The sequence below is a fragment of the Balaenoptera ricei genome, chromosome X (genome assembly GCF_028023285.1).
Source record: "Balaenoptera ricei isolate mBalRic1 chromosome X, mBalRic1.hap2, whole genome shotgun sequence".
Taxonomy (NCBI): Eukaryota; Metazoa; Chordata; class Mammalia; order Artiodactyla; family Balaenopteridae; genus Balaenoptera; species Balaenoptera ricei.
In genome coordinates, this window is record NC_082660.1 from 127101986 (window position 1) to 127123137 (window position 21152).

Consider the following 21152-nt stretch of genomic DNA (forward strand, 5'->3'; position numbering starts at 1 on the left):
CCAGCATGATGGCACCATATATGTCACTCAATTCTATCTCCTTAAGTATAAATCAGGTCACTTTTCTCCCCTGACTAACACACTGCAATGTCTTCCTATCACTCTTACAACGAGATAAAAACTTTTTTTTGGCCTATTTCTCCACCTTCCTCTGTCTCTCAGTGCTGCAGCCACCTTGACCTTCGATCAATTCCTTGAACACATCAGTGGCTTCTAGCACTAGGGTTTGCAGTCCATTTCCCTGGAATGTTTTTCCCTCTGATCTTCACAGAGCTGCATCCTTCTTTTCATCCAGCTCCAATACCAAATACCATGTCCTTAGACTCCCCGTCTGTTTATTTATAATTGTATCAACACCGCTCTTTATCGCCCTTACATTGTACATTTTTCTTCACAATGCTTACTATTACTTGCCATTATTTTATTTATTCATTTATTTTATTTAATAATTGTTTTTCTCCCCTTCTAAAATGTAAGCTCCAGGAGAGCAGGGGTTCTGTCTGTTTTATTCCTTGATCTACCTCCATTGCCCAATCAGTTCCTGGCACACGGCAGGTGTTCCATTAAATATTTGTGGCATGAATCAAATTCACCAAGATGTTAATAATATTCTTTTGGAGCACAAAGTTATGGATGATCTCTATATACCTTTTAGCATTTTAGAAATGCTAAAATTTTTATAAGCATTTACTGCTTCCATAATTAAAAAAAAATAACCATATTCTAATGTTCTAAACTAGAAAAAATGTAGTGGAAATTGTCCTCACAAATAGGATCGATTGGGCTGTGGCAGTTTCTGTCCACGTAAATCTTACAGAAATTAAACTTCCCTCTAAAATGAAACTTCCATAAGGATTTGTGAAGATAATCTAATCCCTTCCACTTCCTATTGGATTTCCAGTAAAAATGTTCTAAGGGATGTAAAAGCAGGGCAGGGGAATCTAGATCAGAGTTGGAAACTGCTCTGTCCTCTCCCCAGTTTTCCAAATTTCAGTGCTAAGCATCAACCTAGTGCTTAAGCCCTCAAGTCCACATCTTGGCACCTCCCTCTCCCTCCCCATCCCTTTGGCCCAGTGTTAAGCATGATTGTTTCTGGCACAGAGTAAGGCTTCAATAAAGATTATTTCACAGAAGTACTTAAGATGTAACTTTTAATTTTCTGATTAATCTCCTTTTCTCCATTATTTCCAGAAAGAAAAGGCAGCTAATCAAATTTTGAAAATATAAATTAGAAGCATATGAATTCTATATGCACAAATAAGTGAAAGGTAATAATATTCCATCATATATCTATCTATATATCTATCTCTATCTATCTATCTCATGTCTTCTTTAACCATTCATCCACTGAGGTACACTTAGGTTGCTTCCATATCTTAGCTTCATATGATGCTGCAATGAACATGGGTGTGCAGATATCTCTTCAAGATACTGATGAAAAGATATTTTATTGGGTTGGCCAAAAAGTTCTTTGGGTTTTTACAGAACAGCTTACGGAAAAATCCGAACGAACTTTTTGGCCAATCCAATATGTGCTTTTACAAACCTTTACACCCATCTCCATTAAAGCAGCACAGCTGCTCTATAAGTCTTCCTGATAGTCAAGGCCTGTTATGTGTAAGCAACAGAAAGTAGCATACCATAGACAGCATGCGGTCCTTTTGCTCTTTTCCTACGAGACTGGTCCTGTAAGAGACAGTGCAAGGAAGTTGAGGCTTTCTCATTTACAGATATAGACATAATCATAAAAACAAAATCTTTCCCCTCTGGCCACAGGTAGAGCGAAGAGGGCAAACTCTATGTTCAGTGAATCTAGTGAGCAGGCAGCCAAGGTAGGACGTGGTCCAGTTGGGAGCCTGGTTTTCTGAAGCCTATCCTTAGTGGGAGAGGGCTATAGACCCAAGAGAACTCTCTGAAATGTGACACAAGTTCTATATCTGCATTGCACAACATGGTAGCCCCTACTCATATGTGGCTATTGACCACTTGAAATGTGTCTAGTGGGACCGAGGAACTGAATTTTTAATTTGAATTCAATCTAGTGTCACGGATACAAAACAAAAGCAAAACTAGGAAAATAACCTCTTTACTTGCAAAGAGAGAGGGAGGCTTCTCCTAATAAGGCTGGATGTACTCTGGAAATGATCTGGGTGACTGAGGAAGGCAGGCTGTTAAGAGAGGCAGTGATGGCACTGAGAAAAGAACCCCAGATGAGGAGTCAGTAGGCCTGGGTCCCAGCTCAGTCCTGCCAGTAGCAAAACTGCATGAGCTGGAATAATCCCTTTGCTCTTTAGACCCTGTTTCCTCTCATACGAAATGAGTGGGGTTGAATTATTTATTTTTTAGTGGTGAATTCAGAAGAGGTCAAGTGCAATCACTATCATAAAACAGTCACAGCAATCCGTTCTTTGGGGAATGGTGAAAATCCCACACAGTAGAGAAAACAGTCTAGGGGTAGCTAGAAAAAGATACTGCAGCAGAGACACTCATGAGAAATCAAGTGATGAAGCAAACAATGGTCATCTTAGTTATAGCTGCCACTCATTGAGAACTTACTGTGGGTTAAATCCTGCTCTAGGGGCTGGATATACTTTGATCTGATTTAATCCTAACAACTCTATGAGTTGAAGTATTATCATTATTTCCATTTTTCCAAAAAGAAAGCCGAGGCTAAGATAGACTAGGTTACCTGTCCAAGGCCAATATAGCTAAGAAGTGGTGAAACTGGGATTTGATCCCAGGTTTATTTTTCAACAATGATATGCTGTACTTAATAGCTGCCATTTATAAAGGGTATTATATACCAGGTATTATACTAACCTATTTCTCTATGTTATCTTATTTATAAGAGCCTTGTCAACAGTTTTGTAGAAACTAGCCCAAGCACTCCCCTACTCCATCCTTGGGAGCGGGGAACACAGTCCTTGGAAGGTCTTCATCTTATGGAGTGGGGGCTTTTCTCTCCACTTTCCAAACTTTCTCTCTTTTTCACTTTAACCTCACTCAGTTCCACTAATCAGAATTCACCCTTCAGTCTCATCTTGACCTGCCGTGATTCAGAGAACTTCCCACTGTATGAAAAAGCAATTTTTTAAATGTCATAAAATATTCTCCTGGAGCAGTGATTTTTAATATTAAAAATTATCTGAGACTCTGAATAGCAGAGACAAAGTGGACAGATGGTACAGCCATCACTTAATTGAAGCAAAATGATTATATGTACAGTTTAGATGGCATAGCAAAGCCCCATCTGACAGAGAGCAAGAGTACCACCTCTACACTACTTTGCTTCTTAATAACTGACCTGAAAGAGAAGACCAGGTAAAGCAATCGGACACATCAACCTGATTTTCCTGAAAATGCTCTGGGAGAGCAACCACTTAATCTAGAGTCCAAAAAACAAATACCGAGGGACTTCCCTGGTGGTGCAGTGGTTAAGAATCCTGCCTGCCAATGCAGGGGACACGAGTTCGAGCCCTGGTCTGGGAAGATCCCACATGCCGCAGAGCAACTAAGCCCGTGTGCCATAACTACTGAGCCTGCACTCTAGACCCTGCGAGCCACAATTACTGAAGCCTGCAGCTCTAGGGCCCATGCTCCACAACAAGAGAAGCCATCTCAATGAGAAGCCCGAGCACCGCAACGAAGAGTAGCCCCCGCTCGCCGCAGCTAGAGAAAGCCCGCGTGCAGCAACGAAGACCCAACGCAGCCAAAAATAAACAAAGAAAGAAAGAAAGAAAGAAAAAAAAGAAACAAATACTGAGGCAAAGCAAGAACTCTTAGCAAACTATGGCAAAGGTGGTGAGGTTTTTACAGTGGAAACTGTCATTCTTCATTCTAAAAGTCAAACTGAATCAGGAATCTTAAGCTATGGTGGCAAAAGGCACAGTGAGACTGCATATCTTGAATGCTTTGTATATAACGCCCATCCATTTGATTTCACCTATTCTGGGGACAGATGATAAATTCGAAATATATTTATAATTCTTTATAATAATTATATTATTGAAATATATTTATATAATTCTCTCTCTCTCTCTTTCCTCTCCTCTCAGTGTAGAATCAGTATGCTACCCAGAGACAGGCACCTACCCACCATCATCACTACCAAACGCCCCCATGCTGGAAGCTGATTCTCAACCAGCTCTCTCAAGCCTATGGATGAGGTACAGATAATCAACAAACTTGCCTGATCAAGAGTTGACATTAAATTTACCATAGTCTTTACCATTATTCTTTAGCTTGTTTCCATAACTATGGAAACTTTACTGGAGAGTTTCAGGTTCACTTTTGAGGGGTTGGAAAAATAAATTTCCCACTACCCTTCCAGGTTCTCGGTTGAGACACTCCCTATGATAAAAAGACAGATAGGGCTTCCCTGGTGGTGCAGTGGTTGAGAATCCGCCTGCCAATGCAGGGGACGCGGGTTCGAGCCCTGGTCTGGGAGGATCCCACATGCCGCGGAGCAACTGGGCCCGTGAGCCACAATTACTGAGCCTGCGCGTCTGGAGCCCGTGCTCCCGCAACAAGAGAGGCCGCGATAGTGAGAGGCCCACGCACCGCGATGAAGAGTGGCCCCCGCTTGCCGCAACTAGAGAAAGCCCTCGCACAGAAACAAAGACCCAACACAGCCATAAATAAATAAATTAATTAATTAATTAAAAAAAAAAAAGCAAGCACCAAAAAAAAAAAAAAAAAAGACAGATAAACAGGAAAAAAAACAAACAGAAGTTTAATAACATGGATACCTCCTGTATACAAGAGAGATACCCAAGAAAGCTGAAAAACTCCCCAAAATGGCCCAAGCCACCACCTTAAATACCATCTTCAGCTAAAGAAAAAAGAAAGACATTGGGGGTTGGGGAAGCCAGTTATAGGTGGTGACCAGGAAAAGCACAGTAAACTAAGGGTATGGTTGTTATGCAAATTTAGGTGGTTGCCTTCTCCACTGATAAATTTCTAGAGATTTAGAGCCATTCTTCTCTTCCTGGTACATTGAGGGAGACATTCTTACAAATGGAGATTTCCTCTGTAAATGTCCCTTACAGAAGGGTAATTTCTACTCAGTTTTCAGAGCTTTTCTTATGTCTGCTGTTTCTTAAAAATAATCAGCCTAAGATAATCCTTATGCTGAAGAAGTATATCTTGGGGTGGTATATTCAGTTCCCCTTCACTTTTAAATCTGCACTATTTACATTCCATAATGGTTTATATTAATTAACTCTATGCTTACATCCCAGACTTTTACTGAGCACCTATCATGTGCAAAGTACAGCTTTAGTGGACTTGAGGGATATCAAGAAGAAACCCCCAGATTCTACTCTAAAATAATATAGAGTTCATGAAAATGCCAGGATCCATCACTACGATCGTCTCTGAGGATGAACAGCCTCTTTTATGCCCAGCCACCACCACTGCAACCACAGTCACCACTATTTCCAATTCTGTCTAGGTTGGCATGGGAGGTAGAGGTGGGAATTTGAGATATAACTGCATGCCAGACAACTACAAAGCAAAAGAACATGCCCGACTCGAGAAAAAAATTGGAATATCTCCCACCTCTACCTCCGTGCTCCCTGGAGACAAGATTTTTCTATGGGCTCCAGAAAGGTATATCAACAGGTCTAGTGATGCTGTGGGGTTTGTTCCAAAGGGAATACTAGTGTGACTTTAGTAATCAAAGATATTATGATTATACTTTTTAACTTAAACTGAACCATAAATTAATGATGGAAGATGACTTTCTGAGAATTTTATAAAAACCTATTTTGGGCAAAAACATTATTCATAATCATTATCCTAATGAATGAACAGAAAACACATATGAGTAATTGTACACCACATGGTCTTTGTTCACAAATACCTCAACAGTTTGGGTGAGTTAGTGTTATTCATTTGGCAAAAGTAGTCAAGCTAAAAGCAGTCTTGAGAATAGTATTATGAGTAAATTTGCATTGCGTACAGAACAGTGGAGGAATAATGATAAATTAAACATAAGGTGAGCTCAGATTTTGATACCCACCTACTCTGCAGTGAGAAATATTTTTGTGTGTGAAATTATAGTATGGTTTCTGAAAATATACCAACCACCAGACATTCCCACCAGTACCATTTTCCCAGAAGTACTTTCCCTAGGAAACTGTAATGTTTGGCATTTCTAAGTACGGACTAGAGCTTTGCTACTTCTTTTGGCCAAATGCACAAGTCTATAAAATCGAAGAGCAAAGGATTAATATCCTAAATATATATATAGAGATTATCAAAACCATTAAAGACCCAAGTAGATAAGTGATAGAGAGGCGGAAAACCCCTCTAGGTTCTTTGGCTAGTCTAATAATTAAATTGACATAAGACAAATTAACAGGAGAAAAACAAATTTCACTTCATATGTATGGGATTCCCAAAGACATGAGACCTGAAGACAGGCAGTTGAGGCTTAGATGCTATTCTGAGCTACGGAGAAGGGGGTAGGTATCTGGAGCTTCGAAGGGGAGGAAGATGTTCCTCTCTACAATCACCCCCATTTCTATCAAAGATAACCACAATAAGACTAATTTGTTTGCAAATTAAGTCTAGTTTTAATAAAGTTGTCCTGATTATTTACATAAGTACAGCAATAATAGTGTTTAACCTTATAGACTCTTTTAAATCTGCTTTGCTAGAACTTTTCATAAGGAATCTCACATTGAACTCTTAAAGTCATCTCAGGCTAGGAAGCCAAACCAAGCACTCATCATCACACTTAAGGCCTGAAATACCTATAAGTTTGGGTTAATTCCTCTCTTCACAAGGTCCCCCAAATATCCTGAGGTTCCTGGGCTTGCAGGAAGTGACCTTACTTACTAACCTGGTAAGGCTGCTGGGAACCCTGTAGCAAGTTCCCAGGCCTGATTTTTCCAAAAGGCTTTATTGGCTCCATAAAGTCAATCTTAGTTCCTTAAAGCTGTCAGGTCATAAGTGAGTCTACGCATATCCCTCTCAAATACGATATTCCAGTCAAAACCTTGGTAATATAACCAATGTTTCCAATTGTATCCTGTCATAAGGAGAACAGATTCTTATTGAACTTATGCAAATAACTGTATTGCCATGAAAATAAGAATACTCATTATGAGTTTCCAAATTCTGGAGGGATCAGGTAGGGAGAAAAAGATAAATATTTTGTCTTTGTTCACAAAGATACATTTCACTAAATTGCTGTAAGTTACAGATAGCTTAAGAGGAAATATTTCCTTTATCTGGAAAACAAAAAACAAAACGAAACATTAAAGAACCAACGATGTTTTAAATAAAAAGTCATACAAATTATAATCAGTTCATTCAGTTCCTATAATTAACTCTTATTGATCTTGATCTTTTGTTAGCAGTTTTATGAAGCCATCATTTTTTTTTTCATTAGAGTTCTGTAATTTCTTACCAAATTCAGTGGTATGATCAGAAAGTCATCAGAATACTGTATTTCAGAGTACTTGTCAGAGTCCTTTCCATGAATTTGTCTGAAAATGAAACTCTTTTGCAGGAATACTTTTGCAAAAGCACCAGTGTAAAATAGTAACCGTCTGTAAATGACATAAGATTTTTAAATGGCAATGGTTAAAGATCAGATGAGAGTTCATTATAATGCAATTGGCAAGGAAATTTGGTTATTTCTATGATACAAAACCTTTTAAGATAATAACTAGAATTACAAGTGATAACATACCAGGACATATCAGATTTTTAGGAATTTCATACAATTTTGAGAACAGTTGTATTAACAACATTCACTCATACACTATAACTTAAGAAGATTTATCATCACTTGTTTGACAATGATTCCCATGTAATTTAATACACCAAATAAGCCTAATTAGCATAACGTCTCTATTTTTTAATAAAGAGAGAGAACAAATCTTTTGAGATGTTCCAGGGTTCCTCTGCAAAATCCCAAAGTCACTTCGAGGTAAAAAAGACTTCATTTAGAACTTGAGTTTTGGGAAGTTTGTCAAAAATATCAAAAAGGTTTTAAAACACTTGATTAGACAGGATCATAGTTACTGTGAAACAATATGTAGTTATCCAGTTAACCAAAGTGAAAATTAAAGATTTTGCAGGCAAATACAGAAAGTTACATAGTCATATATATGACTATGTTTTATATATATATATAACAACTTTAGCTCTTAATAGAGAAGGCTCAGTTTTCTTAGGTAATCAACGATCTGAAAAGGGCAACATGAAACACAGAAAATTATTTTGATAAAACACAGAATCTCTGTTTTCTAGGTAGATTACTTAAAAGGTAAAAACAATCTTTTATAATCTCTTATCAAAAGCAGACCAATAGTCAAAAAAACCCCTTGTCCTTTTAGTAGATGAAAGAAAATTACATAAGCACACTACTGATATTAAAGCTTATTTTAAAAACCCTTATAATAGCAATTCAGTTTTAGCCAACTTGACTACACAAGGTAAAATTCTCTCTTTTTCTCTCTCTTCCCAACTTTCTATACAATTTTGTCCAATATTATCCTCTTTCCCATTCTGAAATTACCAGTTTTACATTAGGACAAATTAACTTTATTTTCCCTTAACAAAAATACATCGCCATACCTCACACCTTCTTAGTCAAAAATACATCCTACCTTCCTCATATACAAACTTGTTTCCATTATTATTTCTAGTCGTTTTAATTATACACATTATTAAATTTTGAATTAGAATTTTTAAACCTTAGAAACCTTAATTTCTGGTGAAAAGTAAGAAGTAAGCAATTGTGAACTGCCTGTTATACCAGCATTCTTTATATTGGCAAGTTCTGTGACTACGTTTCATAATTTCTAGAAGCATACGCTTCCTCATAGTATAAATTTTCAATGTGGCATAACACATGTTTACTATGACACCCAAATATATTTAGTTTCTCTGTGACAATGTAATAAGAAACCAAAAGTAGATAAACCTATGTTCAGTAATTAATGTTTCTGCATTTTATCTTATTAGGAAGTGATCTAAATTCAATGAATTTCCATCATTTAGCTTAACTTAGAAAAACTCTAAGGGTGTAAGTTACCAAAGAGATTTGAGAAACTAAGTAAACGTATCAGAAAACATAATTATTGTTGAAAAGTTCACCTAAAAACTCTCATCCCACTTACATCTATCAAAATCACTTCCTCCCTACATTTATGTTTAGACTACCCATGAAAACTTTATTAGACACTAGTCAAAGTCAGCCATCATCCCAAGCTGCTTTTCTTGCAGACAAATTTTATAATACAGATAACATAAACTTATTTCACTAGTAAACTCAGGTAGAATAAAAGTTGTTTATCTGCATATTTAATGCTGATAACTCTGAAGGCATACCTATGTTAATTAAACCAAACTTAAACTAGCTTTTATTTACCAAAGATTATGCTACATGAAGTTGAAAAATATTTGGGTTAGTTTCTATATTTCTGAGTTTTAGGAATACTTAATTCATAAGTGCTTATTGTTAAGCCAATTAAGTAGCAATCTCTTACCAATTAATTTTGAGAATACCTTCCACAGGTAGTAAAATATCACATATATGTAACGTACATCTGTAGACATATGTAAACACACAGAGAGACACAGAGACCCTATACCTTCCATTCCAAAATTTTAGCCATGAATCAGGTACAATAATACAAAACTCACTAGCTTATAAACCACAATTAGATCCAAATTATATTTCTGGCAGTTGGAATAGGTTAAGTTTACCAGCTCAAATTTCTAAAGCGTTTTATAATTTGTAGAGAAGAATTTTAGGATTTGTATTTGCCTTTGACAAGTAATCTTATGGAGTCTGTGGACTAGATTTGGGCAAGGGAGCCTTTATAGCAGTTCATATTTTAAAAAGCTTCTCTTTCTTGTTTTTTCAGTCTCAGGCAAGTGTGGGCAGTGTTTTAGATACCGCCTGGGGTGTTTATATTTCAAAGACATGGTAAGATTTACACTTTCAAGGGACAAAGAAAGAATACAAGTTTTCTCCTAGGCGTTTTTGGGGTATATTGGCACACTATCAGAAGTCTAGGGTAATTACTGTTTAAATTTTTCTTTCTTTTTCTTATATGCAGAACAATTGCACTTCCAATGTCCTGATTTTTTACAACATCTGCAAATGTCTGGAGGCAAATAGGAAAGGATCTGAGGGGTCTTTGAGTTCCTCTCAGAGTTATGCTTTTGTTCCTCTAAAGATTCAAATTGCAAACCAAGAATTGTTGATTTTAACTCCTTTTTTCCTCCTTCATTTCTGCAACTATCGTCAAAGAATTGGGCAGCTGCTTCCATTATAATACTTAGAGGTTGACTAGCCCACCCAACTATACTATTTTGAATTTGCCTTTTTATTTCAGGGAGAAAATTTCCTACTAAGGCAGAAATGGAAAGATTTCTATGTTCTGGAACTTTGGGGTTTAATGCAGTATGCGTTGAAAAGTCTATATAAGCATTCAACAAAGGCCTTTGGATGCTGTCTTTCTTTCTGAGTGTACAATTTAACCATAGACCAATTCACCTTAGATGAGGGGAAGCATTTACTATTGCTCCTATAAGCCCCTGAATATTGGTTTCCAGCTGTTCTCTTTCCTGATCATTTGTAGGAGGGCCTGGGAGAATTTCTGGTCATCGGTTTCCTCTGTGAGAGATGTTTTTCCCCAGGAAGCCATCTGGTTTGTCTGTTAACTATAGTGTAATTATGGTTGGGAAAAATATCCTTCAGCAGCCAATTAAGGTCCTTATGAGTGGGGTTGTGAATGGCCACTAATATTTCTAATTCCTCTCTAAATTTGGTAGGATCTTCTATAAGTGGAGGTAAAAGGGCTTTACAATTTAAAAGATCTGTTGCTGTCCAGAGGATGTGTATTCTTTGTCGTAGGGAATCCAGGATACATCCACAAAGAACATTGCATAGGAAGGCCTGAAGCTGGCAGAGAAAGTGAGTCTTACTGTCCATCCCCATGTTTTTGCTAAATTTACTTGCTGGCTTTCACCCTTTACATGAGTAAACTGTATACCCTGGGCCTAGAGATTAGGCTGAAGTGCTCTCTGTAAATCTTGTAGGGAAAGGGAAGCTAAAACAGGCAGCTGGGTTTTTAAGGGATTTTCTGGGGAAGGTGGAGGAGTTTGGGAGCTAAGGGAATTTGCTGAGGAGATGCGGCTGGATTTTAAGAAGGACGATATGCATTGGACGTGGACTTTAGTTTTTGTTCTAATTTCTGTTCTTTCATCTTATTAAGGGAGTCCCTAAGACTAGCCATCATATTCCTCTGTGTCCACTTTTTAATTCAGCCTTTCCATAGGTACAAATAAGATACTTATTTAGGATGAGAGCTCTCTAAAAACTTTTTTCTTTCAAATATAGCCAATTCAAGGCGTCCATAGTCTGGCCATTGACAAGTAGGATCTTATATTAATCTCAATAGTGACTCAAATCAATAAGTCTCTATATGGCTTAACATGGACCCAAGAGGCATCTCAAAGGAGAGTACAAAAGACACAGCCTTCACAAGATCCAGAAAGTTCACTCCCAGGTTAGCCTAAGAAAGCAAAGACTTTTGTTACGTGCTAAGAATGGTGTAGTGCAAATAGTGTCTGCAGCTGCCCATGAGAATGTGAGACACCTCCAATCACAGACCCACTAATCTGTGACATTTGGTGGGTGCTACTGGAATGGGACTTTTCCAGCACTACAAGGCAATGAAGGTTGAGACAACAAAGGTCCCCTGGGGACCAGGACCCCCTATGACAAGTTCTCCTGACAGCTGGCACAGCCGAACAAAGAGAATGCTGCTGTGACTTCGCATCTCAGAATCCCAATGTATTCGACTAGCCACCGAAATGAAAGTTGGTACTTGCATCTTCTGGCTGGTGGAAACCAGAGACAATATTCTTACTCGTCATAAGGCCAAGCTCTCAGCACATAGAACAAGGTGAAAGGAAAATCTCATCTGGTTTTACACAGGGGACCTACTCCAAAGTTTGTCTAAACAGATGTCGATCTGGTGGGAAGCATGAACTTACCAATTTCTGAGGCCAGCTTGAACAACAGGCTTATAGGACCTATGCCTGTGTTCTACCCTACGGTATGACAAATGACACAAAAGACAGAGACAAAGGAAAACAAAGACTTCCTCTGGGAGGAAAGGGAACGATAGAAAACAAGAGGACTCATAACAAATCTTTACCAGAGTTGCTATACCTAAGAAACTAGCTCACACAAATATTTTCTCCTGCTAATCTAAATTTAGAGAGAGAAAAGGACCCTTACCAGTCTCGCTTCCTCCAGACCATGCAGGCAGAGATCCAAGAGACTGTCATGGTAAGAATTCTTAGCTTCTGTTGGTTCCTGTCAGCAGTCCCAGCATCTCTCAGCTGCAGCAGCCCCAAAGTGAGCAGCGTCCAGCCAGTGGAGAGCCCCACACTGGGCGCCAAAACTGTAGGAGAGGAAAAGTTTTCCATTCTTCCATTATAGGCTCTTTGGCTGTTCTAATAATCAAACTGACATAAAACAGATTAACTAGAGAAAAACAAATTTTGTACTTATGGGATCCCCAAAGACAGGAGACCCAAAGAGTCAGGCAACTGAGGCTTACATGCCATGCAGAGTTAAGGAGAAGGGGTAGGGGTCTGGGGTAGGAGAGGGGGAGGAAAACAATTCACAGGAAGATGAGAAGAGCAAATGTTTGGTAAACAGATGTTTCCGTTCCATGCAGATAAGTCTTTCTGATATTAAATGTTATCATTGATACTTGCTATCTTCCTGGTATGGGCCCTCTATCTAAATTCTTTTAGGCAATTAAGGGAGAGGTAAAGAGCTTTTACAGTGGAATATTACTCAGCCATAAAAAGGAATGAAATTAGGTCATTTGTAGAGACGTGGATGGGCCTAGAGACTGTCATACAGAGTGAAGTAAGTCAGAAAGAGAAGAACAAATATCGTATATTAATGCATATGTGTGGAATCTGAAAAAATTGGTATAGACGATCTTATTTACAAGGCAGAAATAAAGACACAGATGTAGAGAACAAACGTATGGACACTATGGGGGAAGCAGGCGGTGGGATTAATTGGGAGATTGGGATTGACATATATACACTATTGATACTATGTATAAAATAGATACTAATAAGAACCTACTATATAGCACAGGGAACTCTACTCAGTGCTCTGTGGTGACCTAAATGGGAAGGAAATCCAAAAAAGAGGGGATATATGTATACGTATAGCTGATTCATTTGCTGTACAGTAGAAACTAACACAACATTGTAAAGCAACTATACTCCAATAAAAGTTTAAAAAAAAAACAGAAAACAAATTTTAAAAATTAAAAAAAAAAAAAGGGCTGTTCCTGAGTCTGCTGGGTCTTAATTGTCTTCAACTCAAAACAATCCACATGCGAAAGTGGCACACTTTGGGTCACACATTTTCCTTTTCCTCATGGGCAAAGGAAATTAAACAACTTCTAAAAGGCAAAAAAAAAATACCAAACAAACATATATTATGACCCAAAGAATCAGAAAATACACTAAAACAAAGATGAGATACAAGCTATGATCTGTTATTGTTATTATTTTTTGGCTGGCTGTATGGCTTGCAGGATCTTAGTTCCCCGCCCGGGGATTGAACCCAGGCCCTTGGCAGTAAAAGCATGGAGTCCTAACCACTGGACCACCAGGGAAATCCTTATGATCTGTGAATTCATATGCTAATCCACAGTACTAGTAAGAACTTTGAGAAGGGTAAGGGGCAGAGAAGCCAGTACTCTTTTACATTACTTTTGGAAAGCAATTTGGAAATAAGTATGAATAATCACAAAGTTCTTTATTGCTTTTGACCTAGTAATTGCATTTCTGGAAATTTATCCTAAAGAAAGTAAATATATATATATGTGTGTGTATATATATATATATATATATATATATATACACACACACACACACACTCACACGTGAAGATAATTTAAAACCTCTCTAAATTGTAAAGACCTAAATGTTCAACAGTAGAGGATGGCCAATGAAATATTATAGAGCCATTGAAAATAATGGTTTTGAAAAGTATAGCAACATGGGGGAGTTCTTATGATACAACGCAACTAAGAATTTCCGTGTGGCTGGTAAGGTAAAGAGAAAAGGAAGGTTAGGGTGTGTGGGTGTGTGTGTGTGTGTGTGTGTGTGTGTGTGTGTGTGTTGGGGGACAGGAGAAAAGCTGGTGAAGAATTTTAGAACCAATGAAACAGTCTTGAATGCAATGAGATACAAAAGGAATACAGTGCAGTGTTATATTTGAAGCTCACGTGCAAATTTGATGTATCTTGCAGAAACATCAATTTTATACGAAGAGTATAAGGAAAATGCGTATATTCAATTGACATATAAAGTAGAGTGCAGAATCTACATGCATCGCAAAGATAAATCTTGAAACTTCAAAGAAAATTCACACTTAGATAAGCAGGCCTTTCCAACCACTGAACTCATGGGAGTATGTGTCCATACTCTTTCATTGGGAGAAATGTCTCAGTTACACCATTTAAGAAGGGCAACAGTCAGGAGAGTAGGAAGCCAGTGACAAATTTTAAGAAATCAAATATGCTCAAACTTACGCTTTAAAAATATACTGTAGGCAGCATAGATTAGCTAGAAGCCATAGCATATGTAGGCATGCCAGTGAGGAGATGGTTGCCACTGTCCATTTAGAGAATGGTGACTTCAGCCAAGAGGGTGTGATAGTAGTCATGAACAAGAGAGGATGAATTTGGGAGAAATGTCAGAGATACAATCGTGATTTTTTTTTAGATTTTTAAAAATAAATTTATTTATAATTTTTATTTTTGGCTGTGTTGGGTCTTTGTTGCGGTGTGCGGGCTTTCTCTAGTTGTGGCGAGCAGGGGCTACTCTTCGTTGTGGTGCGCGGGCTTCTCATTGCGGTGGTTTCTCTTGTTGCGGAGCACGGGCTCTAGGCACGTGGGCTTCAGTAGTTGTGGCGCACGGGCTTAGTTGCTCCAGGGCATGTGGGATCTTCCCGGACCAGGGCTCGAACCTGTGTCCCCTGCATTGGTAGGCGGATTCTTAACCACTGCGCCACCAGGGAAGTCCACAATCGTGATTTTTAATAAGCAATTGGATGTGGGGGAGATAGATAGTTGGGAGGAAATAGTCAAACAGCTTCCATAGTGTCCTTTTCCTGCTCAAAAGCTTTCAACTGCTTTTTTTTTAGCTTGTAGTAAAAACTTTAAAACACTGAGCCTGGCACTTAAGACCTACAAAGATATAGCCCCAATGCACCTGTCTTCTTGTATCGGACTTACAGTGTTACTAGCCATGAGTCCTTGCCATTCTGCAAATATTCCCACATTGTTCATGCTGTTTCATATGCTTGGAATTTCTCTCATGTGTCTACTTTGCCAGGCTTCAAAATCTACTTCACAGCCTACTCCTCTATGAAGACACCCTAACCAGCCCTGAGCGGCGAGCTCTCATTTCTGTGAATGCTCAGAGCACTTTGTCTGCATCTCTTTTGCGTCACACATCTTATCCTCTTCTCAGCAGGGAAACCAGTTACTCTATCATTCCGTGAGTCAGGTCACGCCACTCCATTGCTCCAAACTCTGTCGTGGTTCCCATCTCACTCAGCTAAATGCTGAAGTCCCTAGAAATCTCTATCTCGGTGTTTCTCACTCAACCCCAGCTACACATTCGACTTCCGTCAGAAACTAATTTTTAAAAATCCATATCCAGGCTTGACTCCAGACCAAGTGAATCCAATCCTTAGGGGCACTATTTTCTAAACCTCCCTAAGTGATTCCACAGTGAAGTCAGGGTTGATTGAGAACCATAGAGCTAGTCTGAGGTGACGCTGCAGGAAGCCTGGGTGAACCGCTCCCTGTTCACGTCGTGGACTAAAGGCCCATTCTGGACCGCGGGCTGCCTCTTTCTGAGCCATTAACGTGTTTCTCCGGTACTTGCCTCAAGCTCGAGTTTCTCCACACAAGTAAGTGAATCAGAACACAAGAGCCTACTTACAACACAGTCCCCCTCAGAAGCTGTCAGCTTCTGTGACTTAGAAACATATTTTCTCCTCTGAGGAAAATTATGAACATAGCTTTGTCTACAGAAAAATGAAACCTTTTCAAAAATAAATATTTGATTCAAGTTTATCAAAATTGCAGTTGACAGAAAGCCAAATTTGCGAGTGTTAGCAAGTATGTTGTAGAACAGACTCCGAATCCTGTGGGTGCGGCGCTCTGCCAGCCCGGGGAGGGCTACGCAGCGCCCGTGTAGCCGCCCCTCTAACCCTCCTAGTGCCGTCTGTCTGGTCTGTGTGGTACAGGGGGTTGCTGCAGCCTCACCCCTGTATTCTAGAATTCTCTCAGTGGTGTCTTGTCCATGATTAGTTGTTCTTCTTGTGAGGGGAGCAGGGTCAGAAAGAACCTATGTCGCCATTTGGTGATGTCACTCCTAGAATCAGAATCCAACAAGCATTTGACAAAATGAGGCAGTGGAATGAATCTAATGAAATGCAGTAGAATTGGGCAAACATAAGCCAAATATGTCAGAGGTTTGACACAGAAGCAGCACATGGAAGAGATATTTAGGGGGTTGACTCTCAGTCAAGAGTACAGCAGCTTCCGAACTTGAGCATGCATCAGAATCACCAGGAGGGCTTGTGAAAACAGTTTGCTGGGCTTCCCCCTCACAGTCTCTGATTCAATACGCCTGGGGTCCAGTCTGAGAATTCGTATTCTAACAAGTTCTCGGGCGAAGCTGATATCGATGCTGCTGGTTCAGGGATGACCCTTTGAGAATCACTAGTGTAATATCAATTTCAAACAAGGTTACTGCAAGTTTAGGTGGCGGAAGCAAAATTTGTGCAATGAAGAGGTAATAGTACAAGTATTCTCCATTAGCTCTAGTAGGCATCTGTGCAATGTGTGCCATAACCAGCAACATGACCAGAGAAGAGAGTCAGTGATGGTGAAGGGACTTGTGACTGCGTCATATGAGGAACTTGGGAAGGAATAGGACCATGTAATTTGGAGAAGGTAAGATTTAGGTAGGACACAATGACACTGTTCTCTTCAACCCTCCAAAGGGCTACTACGTGGACAGAAGTAAGGCAGATATTTCTAACAGATGGAGCTGTCCCGTGTTACAATGAGCTGCTTCCCAAAGTGTTGAGCTCCTATGAGTCGAGATATTCAAGCACAGACCAAAAGGTATTCAAGCACCATATATGGAATTGGGAATAAATGGCCTCTGAGGCACTTTCAAAACTGAGAAATCTTATGTGACTACAGTTACCTTTAGTTATATAGTCTGCCAACATAAAACTACTACATTTGGAAAAATAAGGGCAAATTGAAGGATGGTATCCAAAACATGGTATCTCCAAATTGTGGTTGAAAGTATGAGACTAGGGTTATTTAAGAAAAGGCTATAACCAAAGCAATTTGATACTGAAGGGAGGAAATGGATTTAATAAGAGGTATCGAAGCAAAACCCAGACAGACTGCAAGGCAAGAAGGAAAGGTAAAGAAAGGTACAATTGAGTATGGCAAAGTACACGTAGAAGTTGGACTAAAAGCAGGCAAGAGAGCAAGACAGACAAAAATTCACTCTTTCCATGGAAATTTACTATCCACAGTAAATATTTTATCTCCATTCTGACATCTAATATTACCTGCAGTTATGTACGCGCCCAAATTTGATGTGAATGATCTGGGAATTGATTAGAGTTAAGAGAACTCATGAGGACTGTAGGTCAGATAAATGTCTGTGTCGTCAGTGCTGAGGTAGTAAATCAGTCTGAGGTGGAAAAAAGCAAAAAAAAATAAGGAACATGAGATAGAAGGTTGTCACTGTAAAAATACTACTTGACTAATCTAGGCACCCAGCTCTGAGAGGATCACAAGGATCTGGGGACACATGGTCCCTAAGGATATCTTGGGCAAAATGGTGGTTTGATACCATAGCCTTTTCCGATTCAAAGGTAAGCTCTTTGCACCTTTCCCATTCCTGGCCTTTTAGTCCTCTGTCTTCCTGTTCTCCCCTGATCTATGCTGAGAAAAAATTGTAATATCAGGCACTTATACTCTATTTTGAATGAGGGAATGTGAATGTGTTATGATACATAGAGATGTATTTCCTTTATACACTTTATACCATTATTAACAGACTTTAAGGCACCAAGGACAAATATGTGAAGATTTGGGGCAGAAAGAAGTCTTTCCTCAGAGTCACTAAAATAACAGCCTACTCTCCACTTCCCTAATCAGCCTAAGGGCAACAAGGACCACATGAAAAGCACTGGGGGAATCTTACTGGAGTCAGCTCCAACATAAATCACTTGAATTTGGAAAATAACATGAATATTGGGTGCTATGTGTTCTGGAATAAAATTTAAAAACACACGTAGGTGCCATTTCTCAGTGGCAAGAGATGTTATTTCAATTATTAAATTAAGTGTTTGGATTCAGTTGGCTAGCTAGCTCAGTTGTTGTTGAGGTCACTGTGGTAGATCAGCATAATGGCTTCAATTCCTATGTATGGCAATAAGAACTAGACTGATAGAGCTGGAAGAACCATTAGAAACCAGCTAGCCCCAATCTTTATTCCCTAGATGTTTAAAATAGAGGCCTCATGGTAGGAAAGGAATAGCCAAATTCATAAGATGAATGAGTAGAAGAGCTGGAATATGAAGGCCACATTGTGCTAACTTGGTAACATTTTCATTCTCAAATGGCACCCATACCCACGACCAGAGGGTGACCAACCCTCCTGAGCTGCCCAAAACTTTCTCAGTTTTAACACTGAAAGTCCCGTGCCCTGGGACTCAGTCCAGGGAAACTGGAATGATTGGCCACCCTACCTGGACAGCTATTCCAAAAACACATGACAACAGACCAAAGAGGATCGGCCCCGACTGTACAGATGTGCCTCACAAAGTGTATTACCAGTGCCAACTTCTACTGGGTCAGGAGCTCATAACATCATCCTCCTAGTCTTCTTCCTCTTAGATGTTCTCCTCTCCTCCTCTTCTTCTTGCTTAAAATCTATGTGTTTAACAATTTAATTTTTTTTAAGAATAAAAGTTTACAGTATCTGCCAGACATTGTACTAAATGTTGAGAATTCAGCAGTGAACAACAGAAAATCCCTGACCTCATGGAGCTTGCATTCTGGTTGAAGAGAGAAACAAAAAAACCCAAATACCTTAGTGAAATAGATAATATGTCAGCTGGTGATAAGTGATATGGAGAAAAATGAAGCACGAAAGCAAGGGAGAGAGTGGTGTTTGTGGGATGCTGCTTTTTTAGATATTGTTGTTAGGGAAGGTCTCTCTGATGAGATGTGGCTTTTTAATTTACAAAGTCATTTCCTACATTATTTCAATTATACGGGCATTTTCAAAGAACAGTATTATCAGATTAAACTTCAGTTTATACCCCTATTTAGTTTGCAACAGTCTTTCACTGCAGCGGCCAAATGTTTTAATTCCTCCCCTGAGTTCCTGTAACTGCTCTTCCAGTAGTGGCATTTGCTCTGTGGGAGCATTCCATAAGGATATGTGAGAGCTTTCGAACATCCCAAAGGGCCATGACAGTTGCAATGCAAACATTACCAAGGTCTTTTAAAAATATAATTTGCATTGTTTATGCTTCCAGATGTTATGGAAAAATAAAAATAAAGCTCTACTGAAAGACAGTACCTAACAAAGTGTCTGGGGACACAGAATACATTCAACAAATATCTGTGGAATGAATGGATTTATAGAAATTCAAAATCAAAGCCTTTGCTCTTTATTCAAATGTCACTTTCTCAGTGAAGCCTGCTGTGATTTCCATATTTAGAACTGCAACCCCTCTCCTACACTATCTTCCTTCTCAGCTACAGTTTTTCTCCATAGAACTTATCACTATCTTAACTGCCTCATACGTTGCTTGTTTATTTTATTGTCTTTTCTCCTCTCATTACAATGTAAGTTTCATGAGGGCAAAATTATTATGTTTGATTCACTGGCATATCATCAAGCCCCAAGAATGATGCCTAGAAAACAGGTGCTCAAAAATATTTAACGTATGAAAGAATCCATGACTTTCTCTCAAATTAATCCCTTTTTCTCTAAATCAACTGCCAGCACTTCCACCATCTCTCCTACGGACTATTATGTCCTCCTAATTGACCCCTCTACCACCTCTCCTAAAGAGTTTCTACATGACAGTCAAAATAATCCTTCTGAAATGAAGGATTTATTATGCTATTTTGAGACTTAAAATCCTTAGGATAATGTCCATACTCCTTCTCCTAATCTATAAGACCCAACTTGAGATAGTTTCCACCTATCTTTTTCAGCCACATTTCCCACCCTTTACTTACACACATTTTAAACTCTGTTTCTCATGACCTAAGCCGGCCCCCCCCCCCTTGGGGCATAATGTGTACAAGACTTTCCCAGAGTAAATGGCAACTCCATTCTTCCATTTTCTCGGGCCATCCATAAACCTTGGAAACATCCTTTTGCACACCCCATATCTAATCCAGCAACAAATAATGTTGCCTCTGCCTTCAGCATATACCCAAATCTAACCACATCTCAATGCCTCCACCGTGACCTCTCTAGACAACGTCACTACCACCATCTCTTGTCTACTTCCACTCCTCTTGCCCTTCTACAGCCTGTTATCCACAGCGGGGCCAAGGTCACCTTTCACAATACAACCTAGAAATGGTCTTCCCTTGCTCTTAACTCTCTAATAGCAACCATCTCACTTTGAATAAAGCCCAAAGTCCTAACCATGGCCTGTAAGGCCCGTCATGGCCTGATCCCTGTCTAATCTCTGATGTCACTGCCTGCCACCCTCTCCCTTCCTAACTGAGCTCCACTCACACTGACATCCATATTGTCTTAGATCTTAATGCTATTCCTGCCTCAGGACCTTGAACTTGCTGGCTGTTCACTCTACATTGTTTGCTCTCTTACTTCATTCATGTTTCTGCTCAAATGTCACCACCTCAGAAACCGCATTTTTAAAGCCTCCTCCCCCATTCTCTACCCTCTAACCTTGCTTTATTTTTCTTCATAGTACTTACTATCATCTGATGTTGTAAGTTTAGTCACTTTTTTTTACTGTCCAGTTCCCATACTAAAAT

General features: G+C 39.2%; 1 non-coding gene and 1 pseudogene across 1 annotated transcript; both read right to left on the reverse strand.

The window, feature by feature from the left end:
- LOC132357204 (heat shock-related 70 kDa protein 2-like) overlaps positions 1-16953 on the reverse strand; it is a 63938-nt pseudogene extending 46985 nt beyond the window's left edge.
- On the reverse strand, positions 13613-13685 carry TRNAL-CAA (transfer RNA leucine (anticodon CAA)). The gene has a single exon. It is a non-coding gene; the product is annotated as a tRNA-Leu (tRNA).
- Positions 16954-21152: the final 4199 nt, after the last annotated feature.